This window comes from Cheilinus undulatus, linkage group 6 (assembly GCF_018320785.1).
Source record: "Cheilinus undulatus linkage group 6, ASM1832078v1, whole genome shotgun sequence".
NCBI lineage: Eukaryota > Metazoa > Chordata > Actinopteri > Labriformes > Labridae > Cheilinus > Cheilinus undulatus.
This window is the reverse complement of record NC_054870.1, coordinates 53,604,206-53,619,611: the sequence shown is the minus strand read 5'-3', so window position 1 is coordinate 53,619,611 and position 15,406 is coordinate 53,604,206. Positions and strand designations below refer to the sequence as shown.

The 15,406-nt window shown below is 39.7% G+C and overlaps 1 protein-coding gene across 3 annotated transcripts in view; it reads right to left on the bottom strand.

Annotated features, from left to right (window-relative positions):
- LOC121510992 (signal-induced proliferation-associated 1-like protein 2) overlaps positions 1-15,406 on the bottom strand; it is a 211,792-nt gene that overhangs the window by 160,052 nt on the left and 36,334 nt on the right. For all 3 annotated transcript variants that reach the window (XM_041789446.1, XM_041789447.1, XM_041789448.1), the window contains exon 2: positions 6,052-6,110. The gene's annotated coding sequence lies outside the window, so the exon portion shown is untranslated. The remainder of the gene's footprint in view (positions 1-6,051; positions 6,111-15,406) is intronic.

Sequence of the window (15,406 nt, the reverse complement as noted above, 5' to 3'; positions counted from 1 at the left end):
CTGAACATAAACTTGACATAGACACACTGTTGAAAGTAATGAAAGGAGAGAGTGAGATTGTCCCTAAAATATGTACCCCTGAGATAAGATCATCTCCCTATGATCAGTAATAATCCAGAATAAAAGTCTGCAGAGATTCTGAGCTGTCTCTGGATTTTATAATTTGCTTATTTATCTTATTTTGGACATTTTACAGGCACCAGTGTTTGTGCAGGGCTGTGCAGCTCCTTCAAAAGGCTGCACTTCCTGTTTCATGGTGGACACAAAAAAACTGCCAGGACTGCATTGTTTTATGTGATCCTCATTTGAGACGTAAGATGGATGACTCTACACGTGTTTCAAGACTTAGAAGATACTTCCTGTTTCATGGCGTACACAAAAATCCACCATGACTATGTTTTTTTTGTTGTTGTGACCAGAGTTTGAGACATAAGATTCATGACTCTATACTTGTTTCAAGACTGGAAAAAAAAATTCTGTTTCATGGCGAACACAAAAAAAATTCACCATGACTACATTTTTTTTGACATGACTTGGGTTTGGGGCGTAAAGTTAACTTTTAGGGACCGGGAGAGTTTTCTGTCTCTCTAACCCGCTCTCTGTCTGTCCCTTGGATTGTGAGATTTTTTTTCCAAAACTGATCTCACTTCTCTCCTTTTCTCATTCAAACATTTTGCATGAAGATTCATGGCTCTGCCAGTGTTTATGACTCTGGAAGAAACTTCCTGTTTCATGGTTAACACAAAAAAATCACCATGACTACGTTTTTTTGAAGTGACATGAGTTAAAGTAAAACTTTTAGGGAACAGGATGCATTTCTGTCTCACTACTCTGCTCTCTGTCTGTCCCTTGGATTGCGAGATTTTTAAAAGAATTGATCTTAATGCTCCCCTTTTTCATTCAATCATTTTGCACTAAGATTCATGGCTCTGCCAGTGTTTTTATACTTCCTGTTTCATGGCAAAGAATAACTTGCCATGACTACGTTTTGCATGTGAAGAAAAACTTTAAGGGACCAGGAGACATTTCTGTCTGTCTGTAACTGACACTAATATTTACATGTGCATGTTTATGAGACACTAAAGAGACTTTATCAAACGTATCTGATGACCAGTGATTGAAAAAGGAGCAGTGTTGTACGCTGTATAGCCTAGCGTCCTGCCGGTACAACTAGTGAGTCCTTCTTAAAGGAGCAATGCTCTCTAAAATCACTAGAGGCTAATGCCACTACTACTGCTAGGTACCTCATACGACTCATCATCAACAATGACCACAGCTTTCAGTTTTCATGTCGACACTACATTTGTGGGAAGTTCATACAGTTTTGAGTGAAACACTGATTTGTGGGATCTTTAAATTCAAAGTTGGATTACATTTGTGGTTTATTATGTTTGCAGGTGTGAAGAGGCATCTCATGGTTATCCATTATTAATCCCGTAGACTTTGAGACAATGTAACAGGAAGTGCTAAAATGGTCATTTTCATTTCCAGGTTGTAGCCATCATTAGTGCAGCACTCTGTTTCACAGGAAGTCGACCTTATTTGGACACATAAAGTCTAAATAAAGACTGGCTCTGAGAGATAATTGACTTTTGATGATAGATTTCTCCTCTTCAGAGCAGAAGAACTGAGTTTCTGGAGTTTAATTGGATAAACACAGAAACAGTGTCATTCTAACCACTTCCTGATGACTGCTCTGCTCGGCGTGTTTCTGTCGGAGGTGGAGACGTTAATGGCAGGAAATGACAGACTTTAATCGAGTGGATGAATGGCAGCGAGCGCAGGTCTTTGTGCGGCAGTGAGCTTTGATGTAGGCAGGTTCACAGCTTTGATTCGAGTCGAGGGGAAGGAAAAGAGTTTTATTTGAAGAGTGGGACGGCCCCAGGAGGTAACACTTAAGACGTGTTGTCACTGCATCCAGCAAACAGACTGACTATTCATCAGCCTACACATGTGCACAGGAACACGCAATCCCACAACACGCTGCTCGTTTGCACATGGACAGCCGGGCCTGATGGGTAATTTACATACCGAGGGTAGTCATTACACAAACGGATACACATGCAGGACGGCCTACATCCACAAACACTAAAAAACATCCTTCACAGGTCATCCTTCATATGGAGACTGGTAGAAGGACAAGCTGCAGACGTAGCCTGGAGTGATTTAACGTTACATGATAAAAAGGCAGAAAATATAGAGACACTTTCACTGAAATGCTGATTTAAGCTTTGAGTCAGCTCCAGAGTTAGACTGAGCCAAAGTTCCTGTTCAATGCGCTGTTTTTAATGATGTGATATTTTCCAGGGTATTTTGAGAAGCATCTCCTTTGAGTTTGGTTAATTCTTACTTGAGTTTAAAAGGAAGAAAAGAAGATTAAACTACATAAAGTGAGCTTGACAGGCAGCTCTGTCAGGCCAATCCATGATTCTTCACTCTCAGCGGAGCCTGGTGGTAAATGAAACTCTTAGGATCACTGCAAAAACATCTGAAAAGCTTTCAGAGTGTTTTTTTTCTCTTCTTTTCATAAAGAGCTCTGATCAAACCGCTGCTGCAGCTGCAGCCACACTCATCTCCTCACAGGCCGCCATTGTTTACAGGCGTACCACGGCTGCAGCTACCGCCTCTTTTTCCCCCTGATGCTGATTGGTCCAGCTGTTCTCAGACCAGGAACAGGTTTACCAGCTTGAAGCTTTGCAAGATATATCCACCTGATGACAGACATGGAATCTGGACAATGCATCAGCTTTGGAAGTTTATTAAACCCCTGGAAAATCCTTATATTTGAGTTGGAAATAGTCTGTCATTTTACATGCTGCAAGGAAAAGCTACACGGTTGCATAAAACATGTATTTGCTTTTGCGCAAAGACCTCATATAGTTGAGAAAAAGAAAATGTTTAAATCCTCATAAAATTAAATGATATATATACCTGTAAAATAGAAGTCCTAAGCAGCCTACGCTGGGCATTTTCTTGTTTTTAACTTAAGGTGTGTAAAATTTAGAAGCATTTAGTGGAACTACTAACAACACATTAATGCAGTTTCAAATATATGAAAGTGTTTTCTTGCAATCTTTGATGGATTTATTACATTCTGCAGGTTTATGTTAAGCAGCTTTCTTAAGGGATAGATGCAGATTGCATCGATTTGAAACGTTCTTTTTAGATCTATCAAAAATGTTGATGGGGAGCAGGTGGCCTAGTGGTTAAAGGCGCTCCCCATGTACGTGGGCGGCCCGGGTTGGAATCCACCCTGAGGCCCTTCACCGCATGTCTCTCCCCCACTCTTGTCCCTGTTTCCGACTCTATCCACCATCATCCTCTGTCTAATAAAGGCACAAAAATGCCCCAAAATAAATCTTTTACATAAAAAAAAAAAATGTTGACAACATGATAGGATAACGAGCTCAAAAGCAAGTTTGTCAGCAGGGAAACAGGATGCTATGGCTGTTAAAGTGAGCACAGGAGGTTCTTTAGAAGGGCTGGGCGATTAATCGCAAATTAGATTAAATCGCAGTATGACCTGTAATACAGAATTATTTACTGCTTATGTTTGTTGAATAATACATAAGATGAGGAAAAATCATGTATTAAATCGAAAAATTGGTGAAAAAACCCAATTAGATTATTTTCTCAAATCGTTCAGCTCTGCTCTTTAGTGTTGATTTTCAGTCACTTCACATTACTAGTCCAGTTTATGCTCAGCTATGCCATCTTGCTGCAGATGCATCCCCAACAATGTTAAATATTACTTTTAGCATTTGCAGTAGGCAGAATAAAGTACTGGAGGATTTTTTCTAACTCTGGGTTGAAATGACTGAAAGGACAAACATTCAAAAGCATAACAATCAAATAAGTGTGCTGAGTAGGATCAGAAGTCATGCACCGTCAACATTGTGCAGGAAATGCTCCTCAGTGTTGAAGCCCCAGCTCTCTGCAGCGGAGCCTTTTCTTTCAGCACTGGCTGTGCTCCGTCAGTCTAAACAGACTCAGCATGGCAGTGTGGAAGCCATCGAGCCTTTCTTCATAATTACAGTAACCGAACAAGTTCAAACAGCATAGTGCTGAGAGGAACAAGAGCTTTTTCTTGATTGTTTCCACCAGGGGACATTTAATAATCCCGCCTGAATGAGAGGCACCTGTATCCGCTCGGATTGAGCCCTCTGTGTGAGAACAGCCAGGCATGTGATCCATTTGCCGTCCAGTATTTTTAGTCCTGCTGATAACGGCATGCTGGGTAACTTTTTCCTCAGTTATGCAGAGTGGGAGAGGGGCTGTTTGTGGAAACGAGCCGTTCCTCCTGCAGAGACGGAGAGAGGCAGAGCAGCTGGCAGGCAACGGGCCGACACAGCATCTCTGAATGTCATTCTCCCCCGTCCTCACCCTTCTTTTCTCTCTCTCTCCCCCTCTCAGTTTGTTCTGAGTCTGTTGTCTGGATTCATCAGAGCGCAGGAGGCTCCGCTGCCTCCACTCCGACTCCTCGACAGAGCGAGGGAGAGGGGGGAAGAGAGGAGAGGAGGGGGGAGTACACAGCAGCTTCACATCCCTCTCTGCTGTTGCTAGGCTACTTTTTCTGCAGATGACAGCCTTGAGTGACAGCAGACCTCCCTCCAGGACAAAAACGCAAAGTTGAAGGGAGAGACGTGCAGCGAGGAGTAGAGCCCTGACATGCTAAAAGAGACTTCATCAATACTGAGAACATCAGACAAAATTATGAGAATATCAGGTACTCTGGGCGATTAATACGGCGGCAATGTCAGCTACAGTTTTAGCTTCCTGTTATCATGAAAATAAGACGATCTGGATTAAAGATTACTGGGCTGCTGGGTGTTGTGCTCATTTTCCTCATTTGTGATGAGTAGTTAATGTTCGCTGTTTTATTTTGGCCTCCAAAGTAAATCACAACGGCCTCAAAAACACACTCAGATGTAGCAAAAGCAATCAGTAATCATGCTAAAGAACCGTGATATCAACCAGAACAACCACGACTAGGATTTCTGTCCTAATATCAGACTAGCATTGTGGTGCAGAGTCTCAGGTCCTGATGACACCTTGATAGACTTCAGCTAACCTTGCACCCCCAAACAGGAAGAGAGAGTGGATGACAGATGCAAAAGGTGACTTAAAAAGTTTAATAGAAGATCTCAAATCAGTCAAGAAAAGCAAATTAGTTCAAACATACTTAAATCACAATAAACAGTAGATACTTTTCCCCAACCAAACCCCTTAAATTCAATCACACCCTTTTTATTGGCTTCTGCAACTCTGACCAACAGGCAGCAGGAGCCAGCACAACACCAGGGTCATCAGATGGGAACTGGTGTTTGTGTCCAAGTCCCATCAAACCTCGAGGAGGCTAGGCTAGAGGATAGTGAGCTTCTGCATCCTAGCAAGTGCTAGGATGCAGGATGCAGGCAGAGATGGCGTTGTGCGAGAAGGCGGAGGTGGGCCAAACAAGCCGGGCTGCAGGCTAGGCTAAGAGCAGCCCCACACAAACCTGCCCTACCAAGCTTCTTTCTCCCAGGTACCCGACCTGAGGCTGCAGATTTCTAACCACCGCTTGGACCACTGTGTTTGCTGCTACAGAAGAGACTGCCAAGCATATTTCGTTGTGTTTTTACAATGCAATGACAATAAACGACTATGTACCTGTCTATCTTTCACCACCTACCATGCCAGCACCTAGACCTGCTTTATCTTACATAATCCTGGTACACTGAGCCTCCAGGCCCTTCACTGCCAACCTGACAACACAGCCCCTAACTGTCCCCATGAACAAAACTGCTAGTCCTGCTGCTGACACATACTATTCACTGTCCTCTGGGGAAATATGTCTTTCAGTCCCAAGTTCAGCACACGTACAGCTGCCACAGTCAAAAACAGAAGCAAAAGCAGCAATAACCCACACATAAACACAGAGCCCACGTGGACATGGAGAAGCACACACCAGTAAAAAGCACAGACCAGTGAAACAGACAACCATGGTATACTGGACATTAAAGGAGAGCATGAGAGAGAACAGGGAAGCAGAGCCACAGGGCCGACACTCACCTCTGACAGATCAGGTTGGTGCTCGTCCTCCTGCTACTCCCTCATTTTCATGATGGAACCTAGGAGAGGAAACACAAGAATGAGGAAGATGAGTGCTTTTGATCTACTCTTATTTTGGCTCCCATAAGCCTCCCTCCTTCAGATCCACTGACTGCTTCTCTGACGTCTCCTTTACTTCCTCTGTCCCTCCACTCCCAGCTCTCCCAGTAATGAGGCTGATGATCACGCATCTACATCCCATATAATCAGGTTCAGGTTCAATGAAGGTTAAAATGCTCAATAAATCATTACATTCCTAAACAGAGTGTTTAAAAATGAAAGTCTATTGTCATATTAGAGATGGACGGGAGGAAAAAGTACTACAGCTGTATAAAACTAGATATATTTCCTCAGATGAGGACACTGCAGAGGAATGAATCAGTCTAACTCTAGGGGAGCTCCTGCACATGGAGGCAGGAGTTTGTCTGCAGGTTTTATAACACCCCCCCCACATGTTAGGTGTCTAAGATTTCTATTTCTGTTGCTGTGGCGCTGAGACGATATCAGTGTTGTCTGATTTTAACCGATATCACATCAAAGATTAAAATCATGCCCCTTTTAAAGGTCACATATGTGACCCTTTCAAGACAAGTTTATATCAGTTCCAGAGGTCTCCATAACATGCCTGTGAAGTTTGATGCTGTAAAAACACTCCAGTATTGATTTCTGCAGGTCTGAAAAACCCTCCGTTTCAGCCCTGCTCAGAACCAGCTGTTTCTGTGTCTGTGATTTTAAATGTTAATGAGCTGTCTGACTCCGCCCCTCTGAGGAAACGGATGTGGCTCTCTTGATCCTCCTCTGAGCTGCCAGCTGAGAGGGAACTATGGTTCAAAACTACATTAAAATGCAGAGTTAAGTGTAAAAATGAGGCAACATTTGCTGCTTGGCTAGCTGGTTAAGGGGGGCCCTGTGTAATACTCTTTCTGGGGGCCATAAATTCCTAGCGACGCCCCTGGTCCTGTCCCTACATTTTTGAAATGAGTTCCTGCCATCAAAATTAAAACCAGCTAATATTTTCCTGAAATGTTAAAATGTCTCCGTTTAACATGTGATATGCTGTTTCTGTTTTACTGTGAATAAAATATGGGTTTATGACATTTGGCAATCATTTACTTCACAGCGCCCCAACTTTTTTGGAAATAGGGTTTTAGAAACAGATTCATAGAGTGTGGTAATGGTGTAATAAAATAACTCCATCCACTAACCGCCTCTATGAATAAGGACAAACTCTCACTAATAACTCTTGACCAGAAAAACAACAGCAGAGAAATTTCAGGAAATTCCCAATCTTGAGGTCAGGACCCGCCGAGGGGTCACTGTGGTCACATGATAAATCACAGCTGTCACAAGATAACAACAAAGCAGAACATTTATGCCTCTTTGTTGGTGTTTCTTTAAATGACTGGATCATTTCAGCCTTTAGTGCAGAAATAAAAGAAAAGACCCGTCACAGCAGTGGAGCTGCGTCAGTGAAGGGGATCGTTTTATTTAAAGATGGTGTGAACAGTTGAAAACCATGTACTCTTGAACGCACCATCAGAACAAACAACTTTGTGTTTGCTGCAAACTTACATCTCAGCTGCTGTATCTCTCTGCAGAGCAAAGCAGTGGATTAATTTTTGAACACTACAACATCGCCACGGGCACATCGCTCCAGTCTGCAGTAATTAAGTTCTTATCCAGGTCTTGTTTTTACTCTGCTGTTTGCTCTCTCATTACCTGTGAACACATGATTAAAATCTGTAGCGAAACCCCGCAGGCAGAGAAACATCTTCACAACCACTAAACACAAACTCCACTTTGGCAGGAGCTGACAGACTAATATTTCCGTCTTGGAGCGGTTGGTGAGCGGCAGGGATGACGTCTTTCATCCATTGGAAACATAATGAGGGTTTTTGACGACTGCAGGAGCTAAAATTAGCACGTGGATGATTACCACCGGCCCGAGAGCTGCTTTTCTCTGGAAGTTTGGCAGAGAGTGAGGGCTGGATGTCAGATCAGAGGTGCTGCTGAGGATGTGTGCAGAGGGAGCAGGAAGCAAAGGGAAGTTGACACTGGAAAGCAACCAGCAGTTTGGGCAACGCTACCACTGCTTTTAACAATTATGAGGTTTTAGACGTCTGCGATTCTGCTGAAGTAAAGGGCAGCACAGCAAACCAACGAGCTAATGCCGGTGGCATTCATAAGAGTAAAAGCTGGCCGCTTTTTGAATCAAACCTAAGGTAGCAGGCCAAGTGCAGAGAGCAGACCTGGAAATGGTCTCAAGCTGCACCTATCCATGTTATCAATGCTGCTCTGTAAGGCAGCGGCATTGTGGGAAATGTATGCATGCCTCACAGAGCAGCAGGTTGATAGCGTCACTTCCATTGCAGATACAGCTGCAAACAATGCTCGCTCTCTGTCCACATTTGCACGTTTTCTGGAAGCTTGCAGACTCAGACCAGCTCTCCACTCTCATCGTTGGTACGGGCAGAGACTGGATCAGGACTGGATGTCTGAGTAAACCATGCTCTCTAGTTTATGTAATATTCAGAGCCCATGCCAACATAAAGGACCAATAGGAGTGGAAAACGGTTGAATGCAACTTTATGGAACCCCACCACTTTCCTGACTGATAGCCGTCCAGATAGCAGGTACACACCTGCATATTATGTTTCTCTGCAATAGTATGTTCTAGATATTGTGACTTCATCAAACTATCAGGGATTAAAGATCCATTTAGGGCATTTAGAGAACAGGGGACAGCACCTCAGTGCATGCATCCAAACTCTACATTATCCTCTTATTCTAACCTACCTCTAATACCTCCTTTCTGTGGCTCTCCTGTGGTTTGGTACGCCTTCTTAAAGTGATGGTGATATACTGTGGGGTACTGGTTGGACAGGAATGGCAGGACAACAAGGTACAAAGGAATTCTGATTTGTCGTGAGCAGTTCTCAGAGCCAGTTCAGGAGCCAGACCCTTTTAAAGCCGCTTTCCTTTTTTCCTTTTTTTGTTTTAACCTCTTGAGACCCGAGCCGTTGTTTGGAGAGCATTTTTATTTTCTCTCACTTATTTGGGATAAATATTGTCAGATAAGTTAAAATATCAGTCTTGTCGTTGAACAGGAATTTCTTGGAAATCTTCGTTTCCAAAACCCCATAAAATTCCATAATTTAAAAAATGTCTTTGAAAATACAAAGACATATTTTTAAAGTGCCCAAATATTTCTTTAGATAGTAATCAGATCTTTCAGCGAAAATTCATCATAAAGCCTGAAAATTCCAATAAAAAATTCCACGCAAATTCCTGAAACTTTCAAGCAAAATTCCCCAAATGTTAAAGGAAATTCCCTCTTCAGTTTCTTGGCAAATTCTATACCTTTTTAATAGGGATGCACGATATTGAATTTTTGCTGATATCTGATATGCTGATATTTACAGAATCATTTTAGCCAATACTGATACCAATACCGATATTTAAATATGCTCTTCAGACAAGAAATTTCAGTCCTTTGGACACACTTTAAGGTTTGATGATGACCAAGGAAACAAACTTCAGTCCTTAAAAACACTTGAAAGTTTAAAGAATGAGGATAAATAAAGAAATAGACCTATACTGACATAGGTCTGTTAGTTCAGCCTAAAATTTGACTAATTTATTGGTATATATGGACAAAAATTACAGGTGAAAAAATGCTGAAATACACAGACAAAATATCAGAGGTAAATATCAGCAGAAACCGAAACCGACCGATAATATCATGCATCCCTAATTTTTCAAATTCTCAAAAATTCCATGAAAATGATGGAAATAACCCAAACCCCCTAAAGGTTTGTAAGAGAAATGTTGAAAAATTCAAATGACAATCCAGAAGCAAAATTCCCAATCTAACCTCCCAAAAATTTGGTAATAATTTCCCCATATTCCCATGAAAATGCATTAATAAAATTAAAATGAATTTAAAGCCATGAAATCCTCCAAAATATACAAGCGTATCCTCTTTCAATTAAAATACTTTGATAACTTCCAAGCAAATTCCAAGCCCCCCTCCTTTCACACTGAGCCAGGATGGACGGGCACAAATAAAACCACCCTGTTTGTTTACTAGCTGAATGCTGCAGATCCCATCAGCTGATGACACACGCTAGTACATCTACACAACCAGTCAGTCTGAACGAAGGCGTCCCTGACCACCTCTGTGTGCAGACTAAGCTATCAGATATCAAACTATCAGGACACCTAGGGTGTGTCCTCACAGAGCACTGAGGACTACCATGAGGTATCTGAATAGCCAAACAGATATAAATCCCTGTTAGTGTATTGTATTACCAGTGTTGGTCTCTGTGTATCTTTGTACTCTCTTCAGCTTTATTTTCAGAGGAGGAATCCTCCCCAGGGAGCAGGGAATTTTGGAGGAACTTGTTTTTTTCCCAGGGATGTTATTTTAACCTTCACATGGTGCTGCTCTTCAGCTAATACGAACCAAAAGCTCAGGGACTTTTGGGTGGGCCTCGCAGCTCTGAGTATTTGTCATTGGTGGAGCAGAGGTGTAACTTTTTCACACCTTAACGTGCTTTCCTAATCTTCACAGGTCTTCATACCTCAGTGGAAACAGAAAAGTGGGCCGGCAGACTTGAAAGTCCTTTGAAAAGCGGGTACTTTTGGTGGAAACACTTAGCTTATTTATCTTTCTGTCCCCGCTCTCCTCTCCCCCTCTTTGTGTCTTCCACTGTTGACTTAACTGTCTTAACTGTGGCTGTCTGTGGGTTTAACATGAACATTTGCATGCCGGTTGTCGCCTACATCTGCAGGCCATCCATCGTACCAGGACGGGGCTGACTCTCATGTGGGCTGCCGTCCTGGGAGCAGATGTTTCTGATGCCACTTGTAGAGGAGAAGCTTTGAAAGTGACTCCATAAAAGAAACACCAGCTGCATGACAAACCGAGGCCGCTGACTGCTCAGGAATTCTGTCTGATATTTTCTGTGTCTGTGTGCTCTATAAACCGGGCCTGTGGAGAGTAAGACGAGTTTTCACTTAATCAGACCGTTCCCTTTAGAGGAGTTCATTAATTACAGGAGGAGGAGCTGCCCAGGAACATTTGCTCCAGATGGCCACAGGCTGCATGTATGCTTGTTGTTATTTTGGTATCTAGATCTAGATATAATGTGCTGAATTCCGCCTTTTTTTTTGATTCCCCGCTGTGTTATCTTTAAGAGCAGTGAAGTCCATCAAAATAATTCCAAAGTTTTCTAAAAACTTTTTTTTTACTTTTCTGCAAGGAACAGAGTTCAAATGTAAAACAAACATATATAGAAAAGAAAAACTGAGGATGCAGGATGTTGAATCACTACTGACAAAGGCCGATATATACAGCTGATATAGACTGATATAGACTGATATTTACAGCTGATATAGACTGATATTTACAGCTGATATAGACTGATATTTACAGCTGATATAAACTGATATAGACTGATATTTACAGCTGATATAGACTGATATTTACAGCTGATATAGACTGATATTTACAGCTGATATAGACTGATATTTACAACTGATATAGACTGATATTTACAGGTGATATAGACTGATATTTACAGCTGATATAGACTGATATTTACAGCTGATATAGACTGATATTTACAACTGATATAGACTGATATTTACAGCTGATATAGACTGATATTTACAGCTGATATAGACTGATATTACAGCTGATAAAGACTGATATTTACAACTGATATAGACTGATATTTACAGCTGATATAGACTGATATTTACAACTGATATAGACTGATATTTACAGCTGATATAGACTGATATTTACAGCTGATATAGACTGATATTTACAGCTGATATAGACTGATATTTACAACTGATATAGACTGATATTTACAGCTGATATAGACTGATATTTACAGCTGATATAGACTGATATTTACAGCTGATACAGACTGATATTTACAGCTGATATAGACTGATATTTACAGCTGATACAGACTGATATTTACAGCTGATATAGACTGATATTTACAGCTGATACAGACTGATATTTACAGCTGATATAGACTGATATTTACAGCTGATATAGACTGATATTTACAGCTGATATAGACTGATATTTACAGCTGATATAGACTGATATTTACAGCTGATATAGACTGATATTTACAGCTGATACAGACTGATATTTACAGCTGATGTAGACTGATATTTACAGCTGATACAGACTGATATTTACAGCTGATGTAGACTGATATTTACAGCTGATACAGACTGATATTTACATCTGATATAGACTGATATTTACAGCTGATGTAGACTGATATTTACAGCTGATATAGACTGATATTTACATCTGATATAGACTGATATTTACAGCTGATATAGACTGATATTTACAGCTGATACAGACTGATATTTACAGCTGATACAGACTGATATTTACAGCTGATGTAGACTGATATTTACAGCTGATACAGACTGATATTTACATCTGATATAGACTGATATTTACAGCTGATATAGACTGATATTTACAGCTGATACAGACTGATATTTACAGCTGATATAGACTGATATTTACAGCTGATATAGACTGATATTTACAGCTGATATAGACTGATATTTACAGCTGATATAGACTGATATTTACAGCTGATATAGACTGATATTTACAGCTGATATAGACTGATATTTACAACTGATATAGACTGATATTTACAGCTGATATAGACTGATATTTACAGCTGATATAGACTGATATTTACAGCTGATATAGACTGATATTTACAGCTGATATAGACTGATATTTACAGCTGATACAGACTGATATTTACAGCTGATGTAGACTGATATTTACAGCTGATATAGACTGATATTTACAGCTGATACAGACTGATATTTACAGCTGATATAGACTGATATTTACAGCTGATATAGACTGATATTTACAGCTGATGTAAACTGATATTTACAGCTGATGTAGACTGATATTTACAGCTGATGTAGACTGATATTTACAGCTGATATAGACTGATATTTACAGCTGATGTAGACTGATATTTACAGCTGATGTAGACTGATATTTACAGCTGATGTAGACTGATATTTACAGCTGATGTAGACTGATATTTACAGCTGATGTAGACTGATATTTACAGCTGATATAGACTGATATTTACAGCTGATGTAGACTGATATTTACAGCTGATGTAAACTGATATTTACAGCTGATGTAAACTGATATTTACAGCTGATGTAAACTGATATTTACAGCTGATGTAGACTGATATTTACAGCTGATGTAGACTGATATTTACAGCTGATGTAAACTGATATTTACAGCTGATGTAGACTGATATTTACAGCTGATGTAAACTGATATTTACAGCTGATGTAGACTGATATTTACAGCTGATATAGACTGATATTTACAGCTGATGTAGACTGATATTTACAGCTGATATAGACTGATATTTACAGCTGATGTAGACTGATATTTACAGCTGATGTAGACTGATATTTACAGCTGATGTAGACTGATATTTACAGCTGATATAGACTGATATTTACAGCTGATACAGACTGATATTTACAGCTGATACAGACTGATATTTACAGCTGATATAGACTGATATTTACAGCTGATACAGACTGATATTTACAGCTGATACAGACTGATATTTACAGCTGATGTAGACTGATATTTACAGCTGATACAGACTGATATTTACATCTGATATAGACTGATATTTACAGCTGATATAGACTGATATTTACAGCTGATACAGACTGATATTTACAGCTGATATAGACTGATATTTACAGCTGATATAGACTGATATTTACAGCTGATATAGACTGATATTTACAACTGATATAGACTGATATTTACAGCTGATATAGACTGATATTTACAGCTGATATAGACTGATATTTACAGCTGATATAGACTGATATTTACAGCTGATATAGACTGATATTTACAGCTGATATAGACTGATATTTACAGCTGATATAGACTGATATTTAAAGCTGATATAGACTGATATTTACAGCTGATATAGACTGATATTTACAGCTGATACAGACTGATATTTACAGCTGATGTAGACTGATATTTACAGCTGATATAGACTGATATTTACAGCTGATACAGACTGATATTTACAGCTGATATAGACTGATATTTACAGCTGATATAGACTGATATTTACAGCTGATGTAAACTGATATTTACAGCTGATGTAGACTGATATTTACAGCTGATGTAGACTGATATTTACAGCTGATATAGACTGATATTTACAGCTGATGTAGACTGATATTTACAGCTGATGTAGACTGATATTTACAGCTGATGTAGACTGATATTTACAGCTGATGTAGACTGATATTTACAGCTGATGTAGACTGATATTTACAGCTGATATAGACTGATATTTACAGCTGATGTAAACTGATATTTACAGCTGATGTAGACTGATATTTACAGCTGATGTAAACTGATATTTACAGCTGATGTAAACTGATATTTACAGCTGATGTAGACTGATATTTACAGCTGATGTAGACTGATATTTACAGCTGATGTAAACTGATATTTACAGCTGATGTAAACTGATATTTACAGCTGATGTAAACTGATATTTACAGCTGATGTAGACTGATATTTACAGCTGATGTAGACTGATATTTACAGCTGATGTAGACTGATATTTACAGCTGATGTAGACTGATATTTACAGCTGATGTAGACTGATATTTACAGCTGATGTAGACTGATATTTACAGCTGATATAGACTGATATTTACGGCTGATACAGACTGATATTTACAGCTGATATAGACTGATATTTACAGCTGATACAGACTGATATTTACAGCTGATATAGACTGATATTTACAGCTGATATAGACTGATATTTACAGCTGATGTAGACTGATATTTACAGCTGATGTAAACTGATATTTACAGCTGATTTAAACTGATATTTACAGCTGATGTAAACTGATATTTACAGCTGATGTAGACTGATATTTACAGCTGATGTAAACTGATATTTACAGCTGATGTAAACTGATATTTACAGCTGATGTAAACTGATATTTACAGCTGATGTAGACTGATATTTACAGCTGATGTAGACTGATATTTACAGCTGATGTAGACTGATATTTACAGCTGATATAGACTGATATTTACAGCTGATGTAGACTGATATTTACAGCTGATGTAGACTGATATTTACAGCTGATGTAGACTGATATTTACAGCTGATATAGACTGATATTTACGGCTGATATTGATTGATACTGACCCTTCATG